The following is a 23,013-nucleotide window of genomic DNA, read 5'->3' on the forward strand; positions in this document are numbered from 1 at the left end:
AGAACTCATTCTATTTCTCTCTTCAGGTGTCTTAGGAGATATTTTCTTAGAGAGTTGTATGCCATGACCCATGGGCAAGTAACCTTTTTTACTTCTCTCCATATTGAACCTCTTCAACACAAGGTCAATATACCTAGACTGGGACAAGCCTTGCTTCCTTTTTGATCCATCTCTATAGATCTTTATACCTAGTATATAGGATGCCTCACCTAAGTCTTTCATAAAAATTTTTTGTGATAGCCATATCTTGATCGATTGCAATATCGAGATATCATTCCCAATAAGCAGTATATCGTCTATATACAGAACCAAGAAGATAATAGCACTCCCACTAATTTTTTTATACATACAAAATTCATCCATATTTTTTATGAAATCAAACGATTTGACTATCTCATCAAAACAGATGTTCTAGCTCGTCGATGCTTGTTTAATCCATAAATGGATCTATTCAACTTGCATACTTAATTTGCTCTCCTATTACAGACAAATCTCTCTAGCTGAGTCATATAGACTTCTTCTTCAAGATTTTCGTTGAGGAAGATAGTCTTGACATCCATCTATCAAATCTCATTGTCATGGTATGCTGCAATAGCAAGCATTATTCGAATAGACTTGAGTATGGCTATCGGTGAAAAGATCTCATCATAATCAACATCTTATTTTTATCTGAAATCTTTTATAACTAGTCTGACCTTATAGGTCTCTACCTGGCCATCTACTCCAATATTTTTTTTGAAGACTCATTTGCAGCCTATTAGGGTTACACCCTCAGGCACATCAACCAAAATCCAAACTTGGTTGGTATACATGGAGTCTATTTCGGATTTCATGACATTGAACCATTTGTCAGAGTCACTACTCATGACAGCTTTCAAATAGATCGTGGGATCATCATTCTTAATGATGTGGGATGTATTGTCATTCTCAATGACAAACCTATACCTGAGTGGTACATTACATACTTTATTTGATCTTCGAAGAGGAGGTGTGTGAAGTGGCTTTGCCTCAATAATGGGCACATCTAGTTGAGAACTATTTTGTGAATCTTGGATGGATTGTAAGTTTTGAACTTTCACAAGTTCAACAGACCTCCCACTGTCTCTTTCTTGGATAAACTCTTTCTCCAAAAAAATGACATGCCTACCAACAAACACCTTTCATTGAGTAGGATTGTAGAAATAGTATCCTATACTCTCCTTGGGGTAACCTACAAACCTGTATTTTTTTATCAGCATCCAGCTTATGTCCATCAATATTTTTCACATAAGCTGAGTAACCCCAAATCTTAAGATGCTTAAGATTGAGTTTTTTTTTCTTTTCATATTTCATATGGAGTGCTAGAAATAGATTTAGAAGGTACTTTATTTAGGATATACACTGCGGCCTTGAGAGCATATCCCTAGAAGGATATCAGAAGATCCATGAAACACATCATGGACCACACCATATCTGATAAGATGCGATTCCTTCTTTCCATAATTTTATTTAATTATGGAGTATAAGGAGGTGTCCATTGATAGAGTATTCTATATTATTTTAAATAATCGAGAAACTCACTAGACAAGTATTCTCCTCCTCGATCAGATCGAAAAACTTTAATATTTTTATCAGTTTGTTTTTCAACTATTCTTTGATACTCTTTAAATTTATCAAAGACTTCAAATTTATATTTCATTAAATGCATATATCCAAACCTAGACCTATCATCAATAAACGTGATGAAGTAAGAGTATTCACCTCTAGCTTGAGTTGACATGGGACCACAAACATCAATATGTACAAGGTCCAATATGTCACTTGCCCTTTTTCCATGTCCAGTAAATAGAGCTTTGGTCATTTTTCCCATGAGAAAAGATTCACAAGTTCCATATGATTCATAATCATAAAGATCAAAAAAATTATCTTTGTATAACTTGTTAATTCTTGACTCATTTATATGGCCAAGTCGGCAATACCAAAGGTATGTGATATTCACATCCTCTCTCTTTCTTTTCTTTATATTATCAATATGAAGTACTTTATCATTAAGAAAAAGAAAAAAAATATCATTATCAACAAAAGTACTTTTATAATATTTGTTAGAAAAATATATAGAACAACTATTGTTCTTTGCTTTTATTTCAAAACCTTGTTCCTATAACATTACAGAAGTAATATTTCTAAAGATATTAGGGATATAATAATAGATCTTGAGTTCCAAAACTTTGTCCAAAGGCAACTTCAAAATCTTGATTCCTACAACTTCGGCCTGAATGGATTCTCCACTAGCACCAAACAGCTCGAAGTCACCTTTATTCAGATTGTTTATTTCTTGTAGATCCTGCAACGATTTGCAAAGATGTGACCCACAGGTGGTATCTAATACCTAAGAATCTAAAAATAAAGTACTTAATGATAAGTTAGTTTGTTTCATATACAAACCTTTGGCAATATTTGCCAGTTTCACGGTTGCAAGATAATCCTTGCAATTTCTTTTCCAGTGGCCCTCCTTACCACAGTGATAGCAAGTACCTTTGACGGAGACCTTCTTCGTCTTCTTCTTGGAGATGCCAGCCTTAAGGTTTATCTTTTTCTTAGAATCCTTCTTTGCTTTCTTCTTGTTGATCTTCTTAACAAGAAGTACCAGAGTCTTTTCACCCTTGAAATGGCTCTCTACTATTTTCAACATGTTCAACAGCTTTGATAGGCTGATGTTCAATTTGTTCATATGGTAATTTATAACAAACTGAAAAAAAAAGTCAGGGAGAGACTACAGGATCAAATCCTGGCTCAGTTCACCATCTAGGCAAAGCTCAATTATCCCAGATAAGTGATCGAATAAATCATCTTCTGGACATACATTTGCATAGAGGTGCCTTCAGTCATGCGGGCATAGAACAACTGCTTTGATATCTCATATCGAGCAGTTCGACTTTGTTCCTCATATAACTCCTTAAGATTAAGGAGTATAGAGTTAACACCCATGTCCTCATACTGCCTCTGAAGTTCGTTGCTCATGGAAGAAAGCATGATGCATTTGACAGTCACACTGTCATCTTTCCACATCTTGTATGTGGCTCTTTCCTCCTCGAAAGCATCTTCTCCAAATGATCTGGTGCAGGTGTATCCAAAATGTAGGAGACTTTCTCCTGAGTGAGAATAATTCTCAAGTTTTTTAACCAGTTCACGTAGTTAGGTCCGATCAATTTGTTTGCATCTAGTATACCTCTAAGTGACAGTGAGAATGCCATATGTATAGTTAATCTATAATAACAAGAATATAATATAAGCAGACAACTCATGATGATATGCACAACTAGATTAGGATTTTTATCTATTTATGTCTCTCACTATTTTATCGGACTTCATAGCCCTCAAGTATGAAAATTGAGAAACATACTAATATTTTTTAGTGGGGTTGAGATCCCTGTTCCTCACAAATATCCTGTGGATAGCACAACAAGTATTCATGAGTTCAAGAGTAGATAATATTTTACCAATTGTACCTTTACAATTCTCAATATTTTTCTCTCTGGCCTCTAGATCACATATAGCCTTGCAGATAGCACAACAAACTATAGTGTTCTAGTTAAGTTGACCCTTCAATCCCATATGGTCATACTTAAACAATGCTGCCCTTGTGGATAGCACAATAAAGCAATAGTATTCAAAATATTCTATAAGCATTAAAATGCACTTGATCAACATCATATCAATTTCTATAGTAAGCCTTATGGATAGCACAACAAGCTCACTAAGATCTTGACATACTCTATTGACCAAGTTTGAAGGAAGGCCCTTATAATGTCTACATCACTAAATAATCTAAGTCTGAAATTCAATAAGATCAAATTGGTCGGGTCAGTAGGTGGGAGGCTCTCCATAGCTTTTCTTAGACACCAACAAAGTTGGCCAGACCAGCATACAGATCTAATTAAAAAATTATCTTTCATACTTTCTTCGACATCAATTAGTCAAAAGAATTTGACTTTTGATTTGAAAGTGAATCCCGACATTACAACTTAATATAATTTTTAAGAGTCTTTGAACTAATCTCGACACAACCTAACTATGACTACATAAAATATACTTTACATATTATGCAATTTGGTATGTAATCACAAAACACAATAGCAATCATATAATTATGCCAAAAATTATATAAGGGTGCAATTCAAGTCATAACATATGATAAGCTAAATTGAAATAATAAAGCAACCCCTAATCATATTAGGCATGCATAACACCCTTAATAATGTATCGATTTAAGCATCAAACTACCATGATAATATAAATTTTAAATTATTATAAATTTATAATTTTAATAACTAAAATTTAAAACCATGGTACATATAAAGTCAAAAATATTTTTGATTTTAAAGATTGATGCTAAAAATTGAAGCAATATTCTTGGCAATATATGAACAAGAATAATTCTATGCTACTACTTTGTACTTGTTTGATCGAATCAGATAAGGGTGGCTCTGATACTACTGTTGGATTTTGGCCATGTAGTAGAAACTAATTTTTAAAATTTTAAAACCAAACAAGTCAATAGCTTTAACAATTAAAACTATTGAGCCAAAATCCAAACCCTAGAATCACCTTGCCGATATCGATCAAAACAAAACAAGCATGCAAAAGAGACAAAATTTTTACTTTCACCAAAAGAATAAAGTGGCACATTGGTGATCTCCACGTGACTCTAAAGTAGAAGCCCTCCAACGGTGATCCATACGAAAGTTGGTCAAGGTCCTTCCTAACCAGTGCGCCACCGCAGCCTTATCTTTTTAAGAACACTGCCAGCTTCGAACTCAAGAAACGATCATGCCAAAGCCCAATCACCTACAAACATGCCACTAGGATCATGCCAAGAAGACACTCTTCAGATATCTCACAATCTAGAATTTTATTTTTGGCTTCAACATATGGAAAAACCAAACCCTAGGGCACACTAACAACACTTGCTAATTCTCTCACCACCCTTCTTACAACTTTTGCCACCCAATTTTTCCTTGCCTTTTTCTTAGATTTTTTTTAGAACTTTTCTACTGATTCACATGCCTTTTATCTCTGGTTTCCATCAAAATTCTAGCACTTGGGCCATACAGGATGTCCCATATAAATAAGGGATCGAGAGATGTGAGATGGGACCAAGGGGCACCAACCTTTGGTGCTCCACTTCCTCACGTGATGAATAAATTCACCATATAGAATTATAGTGCAAGAGATCCTTCATACAGAAGCAATCTCTCTCTTCTGTGTGCCATAAAAATTCCATCTTAAATTGGTGACAAATCATAGGAATTCTGATTGATCATTTAAGGCAACGCATTAACATAAGAGTCTTCAAGAAGGACTCTTCATCTTCACATGCTAAAATGAGGGGGACAGCAATTAATTTTTGGTGTGGCATCTGGTGGGTGCAGAGGAGTCCTTCTTCACTTAAAATTATTTCAAGTTAGATAAGAATCCAATCAAGATAGACCCAATCCCATTTGGTCAAAGACAACTGATCTAGGTTAGCTCAAACACTTTGATCTAAACCAATTTAGGAACTTGGGTTAATACAATGTGCTAGCATATCAAATTAATCCTTAAAATTTATAATAAACTCTAATTAAATTAGACTAAAGTCAAATTCTAAAGCGTGTGACCTATTGAGTTTCAAATCTAGCCAGCAGTGGATCAAGACTTTTGATGTAATCCTAATTCGATTAGATTAGGTCACCTGAAGAGTCCTAATCAACTAGGACTCTTCTTAATTAATTTTAAAATTAAACTCTTTTAATTTTGATGAGTCTACAAGTCAAGATTGATGTCTAACAATGTATCATAACTATTCAAAAGATTTAAAATTTTGATAAAAAATTATCAAAATACCCTTCAGTGGTAAGCTACCGTGAAATTCAATCCTTCAGTCAAACAACATCTCAGATGAGCTATGGGTATGAAAATATGTTGAACCCAATCATTTATTTTTATGTATCTTGATTAGAAAGTGATGATTCAGTTGATGATATATTAGAAACTTTTTTCTAATTATCATGCTGCTTTAGCCAATGACTTCCGAAATCACCGGCATATGAGATCACATAGGATGTTCACTCCCCTTATTAGGAGTGACTGATCCCTTATTGATCACTCACAACCTCCATGCATATTTCATCACATCCAGAACACCCCATATAAGAATCAAAAAATTAAGTTAGGAAGTGAACCAAAATATAGATCCATGTACACAAGGTACTATGGTAATCTCAGGTCAAAGAATCACTTACACAACTCTCACTAGAGAATCATCAGTTGACATGTAAATAAGACTCCATCTGATATTCTCTCATAGGTCTATTTAGTGAACTCATTCTCTAATGAGCATCCATATCCTTGTATTAGTGTCACCACACAAGTGGTTGTGAGATTAACTACCCTCATATCTGAGCATACATAGGACATGCCAGTCTTACCGATATCATTGATCTCTGACTCAATGAACTAATGACCAGAAATATTTTAGGTCATGACTATCAAGAATTTAGATCTCACTGACGTGATCTCATCACAGCCCTAAAATCATTGCTCGGACCTATGAGATTCATTATAATCTTAAAATAATAAGATGCAGCATACAATGAATCAAAAATATCTATTTTATTAATAAATTAATATCAATTACATGAGTTTGAAAGATAAATTGCAGAAAATATCTTATTATATTTCATATGTGATTGGCTTGTAGGGCATCATTCTTTCACTACTGACCTGACCAATTTGATCTTATTGAATTTCGACTTAGATTGATTAGTGATGTAGATACTACAAGGGCCTTCCTTCAAACTTGATCAATAAAGTATGTCAAGATCTTAGTGAGCTTGTTGTGCTATCCACAAGGTTTATTATAAAAATTGATATGATGTTGACTAAGTACATATTGATGCTTATGATATATTTGAATAGTGTTGCTTTGTTGTGTTATCCACAAGGGCAGCATTGTTTAAGTATGACCATATGGGATTGAAGGGTTAACTTAACTAGAATATTATAGTTTGTTGTGCTATCCACAAGACTATAAGTGATTTAAAGGAAAGAAAAAAACTATTGAGAATTGTATGAACTATAATTGATAAAGGTTACCTACTCTTGAACTCATGAATGCTTGTTGCGCTATCCACAAGGTGTTTGTGAGGAATAGGGATCTCAACCCTACTAAGAAACTAAGGATATTTCTCATTTTTTATACTTGAGGGCTATAAAATTCATTGAAATAATGAGAGACACAATTAGATAACAGTCCTAATCTAGTTGTGAATGTCATCATGAGTTATCCACTTATATTGTGTTCTTGTTATTATAGTTTAACTACGCATATGGCATCCTCACTAATACTTAGAGGCATACTAGATGCAAATAAATTGATCGGACTGAACTATATGGACTGGTTGAGAAATTTTAGAATTGTTCTTACTCAGGATAAAGTCTCCTACATATTGGATACACCTGCATCCGATTCAATCAGGAAAGATATTTTCAAGGAGGAAAGGGTCACATATAAGATATGAAAAGATGACAGTATGACTGTCAAATGCATCATGCTTGCCTCGATGAGCAATGAGCTTTCGAGGCAACATGAGGACATGGATGTTCCCTCTATACTCCTTAATCTTAAAGTGTTATATGGGGAACAAAGTCGAACTACTAGATATGAGATATCTAAGTAGTTATTCCATGCCCGCATAACTGAAGGCACCTCTATGCAAACATATGTCTTGAAGATGATTTATTTGATCACTCATCTGGGATAATTGGATTTCGCCATGGACGGTGAACTTAGCCAGGATTTGATCCTGCAGTCTCGCCCCGACTCCTTCTCTCAGTTTGTCATAAACTATCATATGAATAAACTGAACACTAGCCTACCTGAGCTGCTGAATATGTTGAAAATAGCAGAGAGCCATTTCAAGGATAAAAAAGCTCCGATTCTTCTTGTCGATAAGAATTAATAAGAAGAAAGATAAAAAAGATTCCAAGAAAAAGCTGAACCCTAAGGCTGGCATCTCCAAGAAGAAGGCGAAGATGCTATCACTATGGCAAGGAGGGCCACTTGAAGAGAAATTGCAAGGAATACCTTGCAATTGTGAAACCGACAAATGTTGCTAAATATTTGTATATGATACAAACTAATTTATCATTAAGTACTTCAATTTTAGATTATTGGATATTGGATACCATCTGAGGCTCACACCTTTACAAATCATTGCAGGATCTATAGAAAATAAACAATCTGAATAAAGGTAACTTCGAGCTGTTCGGTGCTAGTAGAGAGTCCATTCAGATCAAAGCTGTGGGAACCAGAATTTTGAAGTTACCTTCGAATAAAATTTTGGAACTAAAGACCTGTTATTATATTCCTAATATCGTTAGAAATATTATTTCTGTACCATTATTATTAGAACAAGATTTTGAAATAAAAGTAAAGAACAATGATTGTTCTATATATTTTTCTGACAAATTTTATGGAAATGCTTGTATTGATAATGATCTTTTATTTCTATCACTTAATAATAATGTACTTCATATTGATAATATGAAGAAAAGAAAGAGAGAGGATGTAAATATTATATACCTCTGGTACTGCCAACTTGGTCATATAAATGAATCAAGAATTAACAAGTTATATAAAGATAAATTCTTTGATCCTTATGATTTTGAATTATATGAAACTTGTGAATCTTGTCTCATGGGAAGAATGACCAAGACTCCATTTATTGGACATGAAGAAAGGGTGAGTGACATTTTGGACTATGTACATACTGATATTTATGATCCAATGTTGACTCAAGCCAGAGGTGGATACTTTTACTTCATCATATTTTCTGATGATAAGTCTAGATTTGGATATATGTATTTAATGAAATACAAATCTGAAGTCTTTGATAAATTTAAAGAGTATCAAAGAATAGTTGAGAAATAAATTGATAAAAGTATTAATGCTCTTCGATTTGATCAAGAAGGAGAATATCTGACTAGTGAGTTTCTCGATTATTTAAAATAAAATAAAATACATTCTCAGTGGACACCTCCTTACACTCCATAATTAAATAAAATTATGAAAAAGAGGAATCACACCATATTATATATGCTGCGGTCCATGATGTGTTTCATGAATCTTTCGATCTCTTTTTAAGGATATGCTCTCGAGGCCACAGCGTATGTTTTAAACAAAGTGCCTTCCAAATTTGTCTCTAGCACTCCATATGCGATATGGAAAGAAGAAAGATCCAGTCTTAAACATCTTGAGATTTGGGGTTGCCCGACTTATGTGAAAAATATTGATGGACATAAGCTGGATGCTAGATCAGAAAAATATAAATTTATGGGTTATCCCAAGGAGAGTATAGGATACTACTACCATCCTACTCAACAAAAGGTATTTGTTGGTAGGCATGTCGTTTTCTTGAAGAAAGAGTTTATCCAAGAAAGGGATAGTGAAAGGTCTGTTGAACTTGAGGAAGTTTAAAATCTATAACCCATCCAAAACTCACAAAATAATTCTCAACCAGATGTACCCATTGTTAAGGCACAGCCACTACACACCCCTCCTCTCCGAAGGTCAAGTAGAATGTGTAATGTACTACTCAGGTATAAGTTTATCATTGAGAATGACAACACATCCCACATCATTGAGAATGATGATCCCATGACCTATTCGAAAGCTATCATGAGTAGTGACTCTAACAAATGGATCAATGCTATGAAATCTAAAATTGACTCCATGTATACCAACTAAATTTGAACTTTGATTGATGCCCTTGAGGGTGTGACCCCAATAGGCTGCAAATGGGTCTTTAAAAGAAAGATTGGAGTAGATGGCTAGGTAGAGACCTATAAAGCTAGGCTAGTGGCAAAAGATTTCAGACAAAAATAGAGTGTTGATTATGAAAAAACCTTTTCGTCAGTAACCATGCTCAAGTCTATTCAGATAATGCTTGCTATTGCTGCATACCATGACTATGAGATCTGGCAGATGGATGTCAAGACTGTCTTTCTCAATGAAAACCTTGAGGAAGAAGTCTATATGACTCAACAAGAGAGATTTATCTCTAGTGGGAGGGCAAATCAGGTATACAAGCTAAATAGATCAATTTATGGATTAAAACAAGCATCGAAGAGTTAGAACATTTGTTTTGATGAGACAGTCAAATTGTTTGGCTTTATCAAAAATGTGGATGAACTTTGTGTGTACAAAAAGATTAGTGAGAGTGCTGTTATCTTCTTAATCTTATATATGGATGATATACTACTCATTGAGAATGATATCTTGATGTTGTAATCGATCAAGACATGGCTATCGCAAAAGTTTTCCATGAAAGACTTGGGTGAAGCATCCTATATACTTGGTATAAAGATATTTTGGATAGTCATGACATATTGTTAGACATCAATATTGACTTGTGGACTCATCAAAATCAAAAAAATTTAATTCAAAAATAAATTAGAAAGAGTTCTAGTTGATTGAGACTCTTCAGCTGACCTAATCAAATTAGATTAGGGTTATGTCGAGAGTCTGGATCCACTGCTGGCTAGATTTGAAACCCAATAGATGACACACTTTGAGATTTGATCTTGATCTAATTTAATTAAGATTTAATATAAATTCTAAGGGTTAATTTGATATGCTAGCATATTGTATTAACCCAAGTTCCTAAATTGGTTCAGTTCAAAGTGTTTGAGCTAAACTAGATCAGTTATCTTTGACCTAATGGGATTGGGTCCAATTTAATTGTGTTCTTATCCAACTTGGAATAGTTTCAAGTGTGGAAGGACTCCTCTATGTCCACCAAGTTTCACATCAAAATAAAATTGCTGCCAACTCTTAATTAATGTGAGAAAATGAAGAGTCTTTCTTAATGAAGGTTCTTATCATATCTTCTCGCCTTGTTCTCTCATCTAGAACTCTATTTATTTCATGCTATTTTTATATGGGATATTTATGAGGCACAGAAGAGGGGATGTCCTTCTATGTGAAGGCTCTCCTGTGCCATAAATAAAACATGATGATTTAATTCACTATGTGAGAATGTGGAGCACCAAAGGATGGCACCCCTTGGTCTTTCCTCACATCCCATGGTCACCTATTTATATGGGGCATCCCATATGGACTAGGTGCTTGATTTTGGATGAAAATCAAAGATAAGTGGCATATAAAAGAGAAAAAAAATTTTAGAAAAAATTTGAGAAAAAAGCAAGAAAAAATTGAGAGGCAAAAGTTGTAAGAAGGGTGGTGAGAGAATTAGCAAGTGTTGCTAGTGTGCCCTATGATTTGATTTTTCATGTGTTGGAGCCCAAAATCAAATTTTAGGTTGTGAGATATCTGAAGAGTGTCTTCTTGGCATAATTTTGATGGTAAAATTGAAGGTGAATGGACTTTGGTGTGATCATACTTCATGTTCGAAGCCGACAGTATTCTTGAGAAGACAAGGCTATGGCAGCACACCGATTAGGAAGGATTTTGGCCAACTTTCATATGGATTATCATTAGAGGGCTTCTGCTTTGGAGTCTCATAGAGATCACCATCGTGCCATATTGCTTTTTGGTGAAAGTATAAAATTCTATCCCTTTGCATGCTTGTTTTGTTTTGATCGACATCGGTAAGGTGATTCTAGAATTTGGATTTTGGCTCAATAGTTTTAACTATTAAAGCTATTAATTTATTTATTTTAAAATTTTAAAAAAATTAATTTTTGCTGCATGTCCAAAACCCAACACAATGCATGCCAAGGGATCTACAATTCCTCTAGGAGAAGCTGAAGCAATGGTTGGTGCAGAGGCTAAAGAGGATAAAGTGCTAGGGTGGAATTCCCTAGGTTCAGTCGCTAGATTTTGAAAGAGTTGGATAAGCTCTTATATTTCAAAGGTGCCCGCAAGATGCGGAGGTATCTAAGATGGCTTCGAAGGTGTCTGCAGAGTGTGGAGGGTCTGAAGTGTCAGCGATGATGATCGAGGTGTAGTGGCACACCCAGCAGTGCAGCATTGGGTGGTTGGCCTTGGGTGACTCGGTTGCAGAGTCAACTTCTACAGCATTAGATGGACTTTGGATTTATATGGAGCACCAGACAGAGGTGGCTTCACAGGTGGAGAGGGTTTCAGTTGTAGTGAATGTCAATCTAGGAACGCTGTGGTTTCTCTAGGGAGGTCCATGGCAAGTGATGCAGCTGCCTAGCAGAAGGGAGTCTACAATTTCTAGGATGATGCCAAGGAGCAAGCCAAGGACTTTAGTGGTGGAGGCAGTCATCCCAGAGGTCTCCAAGGATGTGCAGAAGCAGAAGAATGTTGGCGGGATAAGGGTTGCACAAGGGGCTATCAAGGCATGCAGAGACAGCAGGATCGTGCAAGAGGACATTGCCGAATTTGCCAAGGCTCAAGGCATCAAGATGGAGATTGTAGGAGTTGATGTGATAGTCCTAAGCCTTGGAAGATCATGAGAGGAGCCATAGGATTGGCTCCAAGATCCTAGGATAGGTTTGGTCTTAGGGCTAGGACCGGTTGGTCCTGGGGTGGAGGTTTAGCCCTCCACGATCATGAGGCCTTGGTTTGTGGGTCTTATGGGGGCGAATCTAAGTTTGGACCAGATTTAGATCTATGGGGATGAGTGCATGGCAAGACATGGGTGTACATAAGCTTGGGTGAGTGCATTCAGATTGGGTTAGCCTAGGGGAGTTTTTTGGTTGAGTACATTGTATAGGAATATATATAAATTGTATGCAACCTTGATTAATGAGGAATGAAGGAAACCCTTTCTCCCTAATCTGTCCCTCTCACTCTGATTTTGCACACCACCCTAGGCAGCAAGGAAAGGAGCTCCATGCACGTCCCCCTTCCTTCTAGGAAGGGGGGCATGCGGTATGAAGGTTAGTGCTAGGTTGTTAGCGCTATGGTTGTGCGGTGTTTTTTCCCTGACTCTCCATGCCTTAGAGTCAATTATCTAAGGGGTTTTGAAGCCTATCTCCAGGTGATTTACACATCCTAATATCTGGTTGTTGGCCACACAACAAATTCCTAAAAGATAGGAGAGGAGGCACACCAAGAAGAGTTGCATGCAAGGAGATTGTCACCCATATTGTGCTGCCAGTTTTCTCCCTATTTCAATGCCCAGGAATCCAGGGTTCTTTGGATGTCTTGCTGCTGGTCCAAGAGGTGGTTACAAGCCATAAGGGATCAGATCTTTTGCTATAAGAAAAATCCCCAAAGGATCAAGACAAGAGGCGTAACAAGGAAAGGCTGTGCAGGTTGCTGTCAAGATGTGTGCTGCTAGTCTGTATTGAAATGAGATTTTCTCTCCACCTAGATCTCAGTTTTTGCTAGGATTAAAACAACAAGAAGGGCTTGATCTTGAGACCTTAATGTCTTAATTGATTGCCTAGGAGATGTGGATAGGCGGTGGAGATGAGTTGCACAAGGAAAGGCTGTGCAATAGGAGAAAGGCTGTCATGGAGTCCTAATCCAACAAGGACTCCTCATCATTGGTTTTGGTCCAGATCTGCTAGCCCCAAGATAGCACATCCCTAGCCCTAGTTCCAAGAGTCTTGGAAGTGGAAGATCAGATCTGGAGGCATATCTCAGGTCCCTAGAAGTGAGGGAGATGTGGACTAGATCGCTGCTGCAAGGTTCAGGCAACGCAGCGATCGAGGGCATGGCGTTTGCTGTTCTTAGAGAGTCCAGATTACCATGGACTATTGGAGAGGTCTCCATCGTTGGTCTCCTCAGGTGCATGCAGGTGCATGGCGATCCTAACAATATGATGATAAACAAAACATAAAGCATCTAATTTTGGATAATAAAAATAAATATGCGATCGAATCATATACTTGAATCGCTGATCTCCTTATTCAGATTCAGATCTGAGGATGTCTCAGGTTCTGGTGTAGCTGTGCACGTGCCCGATCTTTACGGATATCCATACAAGGCCTGATCTGATCAGAAGCTCTTTGATCTCTCTAGAGTGCTAGTTTTCTTACAAAGATCACTTCCTTAATAGTTGAAAAGGACCTACTTCAATCTCTAAGACTATCTTAAAGAAGAAGAAGACTAAGGGGAAGAAGATGAGGAAGAAGAAACCATGAGAACCCTTTCTCTTTTTTCTTCTCTCTTCTCTTTAAAACCCAATGCCCAAGAGGAACCCATGCCCAAGCTCACACCCCAAGGAAGATTTTCTAATCTTATTTCTACATCCCAAAGTCCCCTTATTTATAGATGGCATCCATGAGTTGGATAGGGTTTAGGTTTTGACAAGGTCAAATACCTTATCAAACTAAGACTCCAGTTTCAATTCAAATTTAAACTAATTTAAATTCAAATCAAACTAGATCTGATCCTAATCCAAAAAAGAGATAAGAGAGGGTGTGTAAGGGCTTTGGCATGGTCCTTTTGTGGTGCAAAAACCAAGGGGGCGATCCCATTCTAGGTGTGAACATGGGGTGGCACAAGGAGATAGAATCCTAGTCTAACTGAGATTCCTTTAAGTGATGATTTAAATCTAATTTAATCCTATCCAATTTAAAATTAGGTAGAATCAAAATTAAGTTAATTCTTAGTCTAATTAGAAACTTAATTAAATCAAAATTAAATCCTAGTATAATTACAAAATTGATTGAATCAAGTTTTAGTCAAACTAGGAATTGATTTTCTTATGCAATTGGATTATCTCATAATCCAATTAGGCTTGATCTACTCAAATTCAAATCAAATCAAATTAAATTTAATTCAATTAGATCTAATTTGAACCCTATAGTTCAATTAGATTGAACCAAACAGTAATCCAATTAATAATTTGATCCTCCTATAAATCACTAACACTTAGCGAATTAGTTAATTGCAACTTTTGCATTATCAATCATATTGATAGTTAATTTCTATTATGATTCATCATTGTAGTTCAACCATTTGATCAGTCAAGAATCTCTTTTGTGTATGACCCCATAGGTTCTGTTCTATCTGGTAGTGAGACATACTATGATCTCCATCATAGTATCATTGAAATACCTTTCAATGGATTAAAATAATTCTAACTCACACCCAATAAGGATCATCGATCCAGAATGATTCTAGTAAGTTCTCACAATCCACTAGTGATGTTTAGAATTATGTGGTGGCAATCTAGCAAGATAAAAAATAGAACCCTAAGTGTAGTTACCGTGTGATTCAGTTCCTCTTTCGTGAGTCCCGACAAGATGAAGGTTATGAAAATTCATCAAACTCCAACATCTATTATATAAAAGATTAGATTAGCTTAAATCTAAATATGATACTCATGAAAATTTCTTTTCATCAATCACCTTACTATGGCCATAGACTTATGTGATAGGAAATTCCGACCTCTCCGTGATGATCACGAACACCATTTTCTAGTGTTGGTCAGAATCCCAGGAAGATGATTAGCATCCTTTTCAAAATTAATCAATCAAAAGCAATGTTTACCTCAAATGTAGTAGAAAAAAATTAGACCAAGACTATTTGCTTGCTTCACGAGAGCTTCAAGCGCAGCTCCTCTACTTTGTACTCATGTCGAAAGCTTCACTGAAAGGGGCTTCAAGGCATATCATGGGTTAGGGAGTGAAAAAGAGAGAGAAACATGCACCTGGTTTTCAGATATTAGAAAAGAGCTCATGCTTGACTTTTTAGATTTTAGAAGGAGCTCACTCCTGATATTTAAAAGGAACTCACGCACACATCTTTTTTACAATACCTTTCTTTCCCTTTTTATAATCTTGTACACTACATGATAAAATAGGTAGTTTAGATTTGGATTTTAATTTTAAACTTTAATCCAACAACCTTTGAATTAAAATTTGAAAATCTAATCCAACATCATTTCATATTTTAAATTTGAGATTTTAATTCAACCACCTATTGGATTTGAATTTCAGAGTCCTTACTCATTTAGGGCTCTAATCTAAAATGCTCCTTTACCTTGGCCGACCAGCATAGAATCCCTATGCTTTGTGCATTTTGCACTTTAATCCAGGATTACAACCAAATCCAAGTTTAGACCAGAATTAGTCCTGCAGCTAATATCCAGTGCTAGCTAGACACAGCCAGTCATTAATTCTATATGACCTAGTACATAATTAAGTAAATATATTTATTCAATCAAGTCAACACTTCTAAATTGAACATATATATTTTAGGTCAAGCCTTTCCTACGTTGGTCAATTATGTAAGTGACTCTATAGGTTCAAATGCTAAATCGATAGCATAAGAATAATTTTTTATACTAATCAAAGTGATCATTTAGCAATGATACCCGACGTCTGGATAGGTCAAATAATTTACAAAGCAATATTTAAGAACCTTGGCATATGGTAACCGTGTAATTCATCCCTTTGACCCTCAATACTTCAAGATGACCCTAGGGCATATGGTTAAATATCAAACCCCTAATAAATCTTCATATTCTATTCCAATCTTATCATGACATCCTCATGATTACCTTGGCTAAGGATTTATTGGATTAGAAATATAGTGAAGTATTATCTCCCATTATCCAGAGTGGTCAATCCCATCTTGACTTATACACAGACTTTGTAAGTACTTAATTGTACTCAAAAATCTTCTGTCACTATATTAAAAATATAGATAGTCTGGCACCTAAGTATAGTGAGTTGCCTTCAAGTCACCGTGATGATCTCAAGTCTAAAGGATACATACACCCATATCCATCATAAGCAGCTCTTTGACAGTAGGGTAAATACCATAGAGCGCTCTGCTACTGAGTCACGTTCAGTATGTACCTCTACATCTCACCAGCATGCTATGCCAATGTCTCCATATTCCTTGGTTACGAAGATAACCAACCCACATGGCATACAATGACCTATAGTTAATAAATATTAATATTTTTCTATTAACATATCATTTGGTCGTGAATATAATTTAAGAATGACTCGACTAATGCTCATCACATTAATCGAGTGTTAATCGTTCTAAGGATTTCATCATGATCATAAGACATATATATGGAAGATGCAAGATATGATGAACTACCAAATAATTTTTATTACTATAATTCAGATTACAATAATGCTCAATTATCTAAAACTAGACGATTGGCTTTGGGGCACAATCCCAACATTATGGACTTGGCTTCTCAAATTCCATAGAACTACTTCTTATCTACTAAGGTCGATATATCCCTTATAAATACGCATCCTACTCCTACAATAAACCTACTGTAGCCAACATATACTACAAGGATGTAAATGGCTAGGAGATTATATTTATATGCAGCCAAACTACAGAAACCTCACTGTGAGCAATCAAAGCATCGTAGGTTAAGGAACCACTCACACTACTACAACATTGAGAAGATCACTGACGAGTGAGTAAATATCTATGTGATCTCTCATATGGTCATGCTCAGTACCGATATTCTCTAACAACCATCCGCACTCTTGCTCAATGTCTTTACATTGTAGACTCGAGACTCGTCTACCCTAAAAGAAGCGATCCATGCATCGATCTAATTAGATCAATCATCGTCCCAATAACAATCCATCAATCGGGAACAATTTAAGAATTAATTATATATGTCTAAAATTCTAAACTTTTTTAAAATATATATCTTTAAATTATTAATTCATTAGATAATTCTCAGACACATGAATAGATAAAAATTATCCACTTTTTTGATAAATCAATTATTTTTTTTGGTAAGAAAGGAAAACTTTATTCATTCATGAAACCTATACAAGATCACTAATAGATGAACAAAATAGGTGCCCATTTTCATAGCCACAAACCATTGTAAGAAAGACCAAAACTTGATGGAAAGGGTGAAAGAAGAGTGCCCTATAAGCCAATCGCAAGTGTATTACGATGGAACTTTTTTTTATAATTTTTCAACTCATTAAATGATATTTATTATTTGAGGTATTGATTCATCATATTAACTGCATCTTATTATGTCTAAGATTATGATGAGCCCCAAAAATTAGGACAATGATTTTAGGAGACATAAATGGGTCATGCTAGTGAGATCTAAAATCTTAAAACTCTAATCTTAAATATTTCTGATCATAGGAGCATTGAGTCGGAGATCAATGTTCCGGATAGACTAGCACATTCTATGTATGCTCGATGGAGAGGGTGGTAGATCTCACTAGCCACTTATGTGGGACACTAATATAAGGATGTGGGTGCTCATTTAAAAAATGAATCCACTGAATTGACTCGATGAAAGAGAACATCTTATGGAAGTCTTACTTGCATGTCAAAGATGGTTCTCTAAGTGTGAGTTGTGCAAGTGATCCTTAGACCTGAGACCACTATGAAATCTTATGCACATGAACTCATATTTTAGTTCATACTCAGGTATGGCATCAAGACATGTACGAAGTATTCTAGATATGGTGGAGTGTGTATGGAGGTTGTGAGTAGGTCAACTAGAATCGATCACTCCTAGTAAGAGGAGATCGCAACCTATGTATTCTCAATTCTAGATAACTCGAGAAAAATATTTGGCCAAAAGCAAGAAGAAGATTAGAAAGAGTTTCTAATGCTTCTTCATTGAAGTCATCATTGGTTAATTAAAAATTGATATGAATATGTGTTTGAGTTTTATATGATTCCATACTCATGAACATATTCAGGGTGCAGGGATGATCAAAGGATTGAATTGCACGGTAACTTACCACTGAAGGATATATTTGATATTTCTATCAAATTTTATATCTTATAAGTAGTCATGATACATTGCTAGATATCAATCTTAACTTATAGTTTTTTGATTGAATTAAAAAATTTAATTCGATCATCAATTAGAAAGAATTTTAATTATTGAGCTCGGGTTACCTCGATTGGACCTTAATCGATTAGATTAGAATCTAATCAAATTTGGTCAACTTGCATCCAAAACCTACTACTGACTAAATATAGAATCCAATGGATCACACACATATAAAAATTAGCCAAAGATCCTTTTGAAAAAGGTTGATTAGAATTTTGAATTCAATCAGGGTTCCGATAATCATGCTAGCACGTGTGGAACCCTTGCTCCTTTGGAGATCAATTTGGTCTCATCTCTTGCTAATTAGCTAGTCTAATTTAGCGGATATTTGGGTTAGGTCATGCCACCTAGAAGCAGCCTAAATTGGGGTACCACATCCCATGTTAATGCCAATTATGAAGAGTCCAAGTTGTGAAGGACTCTTGGAGCAAAACAGGTTTTGCACGTGCATGTTGGCATGGGCAGAAGGCAGAGTCCTTTTGGAATGGGATTAAGATGTGTGTGGTAGCCCACATTATCCTCCATCTACTGGTTCACATCTCAAATAATGAGATATATTTTTTCTAAAATTTTTTGGGTGGAGAAAAAATTAGAAAAAGAAGGATGTCTGGCGCGCACATGCAAAAGCATCGCATCTATCCATGCTTTGGAGAGTCCTTCTCTTGATTAAACTTGATCAAAATGGAACAATTTTTTTTTATTATGTTCCACATTTGATCAGATTTTTATAGATATCTTTTTAGAATTTTTCCAGACTTATCTGGATGCCAAATGGATGCCATAAGTTCCTCTTCATGTGTGCACATGTGATGATCAGACTTCACATGAAAGGATGAGAGAACACATTAATTTGTGAGAATTTTTATCTACTCATTCAGTGTTTTAGAAAGAATATTGAATCTTCTATCTACATAGATTTTTTAGGATTTTTTTAATTTGAGAAGGGATGCAAAAATATCCCTTCTCTGGTCATGTACGCAGAGCAGGGTGCTAATCGACGTATCATTGATAAGAGTCCTTCTATTTGAAGGAACTCTTATCTCTGATAATCAGATCAGATACACCTCTTGGATGAGGCATGTCCCTCTCTTTTGACATCCCTTTGATGGCTATAAAAGAGACTGGGTGCTAGGTGTCCGAGATATATTTTCAGATCGGGTTTTCAATTTCTCTCTGGTTGCTCTCCTTTCTTTCTTACAACCTATCATAGTTTTAAGAAAGGCTTTAGGATTTAAGACAAAGCTTTATCTGATCCTAACAAAGATTGTGAGGGTCCTAAAGAAAGAGAATCAAAAGTTCAGAGGAGATTCTGAGAGGGTGGAGTCAGGTTCTTGAAGAAATCTGACCGGCATGAGGCTAGTCGAGTTCTAGTGGCTAGAACTCTTGAAGTAAGGAGGAGTGCTGTCTTTGGTTCAATTTTCTTGTAGATCACTGTTGCAGAATAGACACTTGAACATCTTATAAAAATTAAAATTAGCACTATAGATATTTTTTTATCTTAATTTTTATTTATTGTACTTTGATTATTATAGTCAAGAATTTCTGGGTATTTGGGTTTCTAGTGCATCGGGTGTTTTGAATGAAAATTTTAAACACCTAGTCCTTCCACTGCACTATCAGAACCCGACAGTGATATCAGAGCCTATCTTGATCAATATAATCAAAGATTAAAATATTATCGTGATTGTGATCAAGCAAGAGTTTTTGGTTTGGCTCAAGTCGGGTCAAGGGTTGAACCCGATTGAACATCCAAACCCTCGCATGTCTTAAAGATATGTTTTAATTAAATGCATGATGTATGTATAGAATATTTCTTAGTAGCTTAGTATTCTAATTGGGTTCATCATCAGGCCGTCTAGTCATAAGAGCAAATAGGGTTCATAGATCCTCACTTCCTATTCAATAGGATACTCTTATGGTGCGAAGAGGTGCCACTGTGATGTCCCAAGAAGAAGAACCGCGAAAAGAGTGTTTTATATTCATGCATGTTATTAGAACTTCATGCATATGTGATATGCTTAAGATACTTAGTTATAATCATGTTGTATGATTATATTTTCATATCTTAAAAATATGATATGATGCCATGATTAGTTGTTATGATTGTTAAGATACAACTATAATAGTGCATCATTATGAATGATAGAATTAGGATGTGCTTGATACCATTAAAGCCCTCATAAAAATTATATTAAGTTATAGTGTTGTGAATCCATAGCTAACGTATTTTTTGAATCGATTAATTAATTGGTGTCCAAGAAGTGTTGCAAGTGCGGTGGTTATTTAATTGATTTCGTTGCTAGCCTGATCAATTTTATTGGTGTCTAAGAAAAGCAACGGGGGGACCCCTACCAATCTTAACACTTTTCTGACCAATTGAATTAGTTCGAATCTTGAATGAAGATAGCTCAGTATTTAGAACACTACATATATCTTCCTTCATACCTAGTCAGTATCCTGTCAAAAACTATAGTAGGTTTGTTGTGATATCCACAAGGCTTGCTATGGGGATTGATGTGGATTTATTTTGGTACATATTATATGCTTTATAGCATATTTGAATATATTATTTTGTTGTGATATCTATAAGGATAGTACTTTTTAGATATGACTATATGAAAATAAAGGATCTAACTTAACTAAAAATACTATAGTTTGTTGTGATATCCATAAGGCTATGAGTATTTTTAGAGATAAATTATGTTGAGAGTTGCATGAGATACAATTGAATAGGTTTTCCTACCTCTAAACTCATTTAGATTTGTTGTGATATCCACAAGGCTTCATTGAGGGATTAGAGTCTCAACCCCATTAAGAAATCAAATTAGGGTTTCTCGTTTACCATAGGAGAGGGGTATGGTAACCAATAAAATAGTGGGAGACATAACTAGTTTAAAAGTCCTCATCTAGTTATGTATGTCAAATATGAGTGGTCTACTTATACTATTGTTCTTTATTTATGTAGCTTTAAGTCTACATTATAGCTTTTTTATTTTCACTGCATGTTCCATAGATAAAAATATGTTAATCGATCCAACTATGTGGATTGGTTGAGGAACTTGCAAATTAAGTTTATATCAGAGAAAAACTCTGATGTTCTAGATAATTCTAATCCTAGATTGGTTAGTAATAATGAGAAGGTAATGATATCCATATGGATATCATTTGTTCATTTCATGGCAAATTTAGACATTAGGAGTATAATTGCGAGAATTATCTTACAAGATTGAAGCAGGGTACAAGTGTAGCACCAAAAGGTGTGTATATAATATAGACCTATTTTTTATTGAGTGGTTCAGATTCTGATATTTAGGTATTAGATACCGCCTGTAGATCGTATATTTATAATTCATTATAGTGATTATAAAATATCAAAGATCTGAAAAGAGGTGACCTCAAGCTTATGGCGCAAGTGGAGAGTCTATTAGCGCAGAGGCTGTGGGAATCTGTATGCTTAATTTGCCTTCGGATAAAAATTTTAGAATTAAAAGACTATTATTACATGCCAAAGATCATTAAAAATATTATTTCTATACCTTTGTTGTTAAAACAAGATTATGAAATAAGGCTAATGGAAATGGATGCTCCATTTTCTTTTCTAATAAATTTTATGGCAGTAGTTATATTAATAACAATCTTTTAATTTTTGCACTCAATAAAAAAATATTTTTCATATTGAAAGAAATATAAAAAGAAAAAGAGAAGATGTGAATATCACATATCTCTGGCATTGTCGCCTTGGTCATATTAGTGAGTCAAGGATTGACAAGTTATACAAAGAAGAATTCTTTGACCTATATGATTATAAATCATTGGGAACTTATAAATTTTGTCTTATGGGTAAGATGACCAAGACTCCATTTTCTAGATATGGAGAAAGGGTGAATGAGTTGTTAGCCCTAGTATATACAGATATATGTGGACTGATGACAACTCAGTCTAGAGGATGATATTCCTATTTTATCATCTTTACAGATGATTTATCAAGGTTCGGATATGTGTATCTTATAAAACATAAATCTGAAGCCTTTGATAAGTTCAAAGAGTATCAAAGTATGGTCGAGAAATAAATTGAAAAAGGTATCAAGATTCTTCGATCTGATTGAAGAGAAGAATACTTATCCAGTAAATTTTTTGATCATCATAAAAGTAAAGGTATTCTCTCTGAATGGACCCCTCCTTACACATCCCGATTATATGGTGTAGCAAAAAGGAGGAATCGCACTTTGATGGATATGATGTGGTCCAT

This window comes from Elaeis guineensis, chromosome 5 (assembly GCF_000442705.2).
Source record: "Elaeis guineensis isolate ETL-2024a chromosome 5, EG11, whole genome shotgun sequence".
In the NCBI taxonomy this organism is placed as follows: domain Eukaryota; kingdom Viridiplantae; phylum Streptophyta; class Magnoliopsida; order Arecales; family Arecaceae; genus Elaeis; species Elaeis guineensis.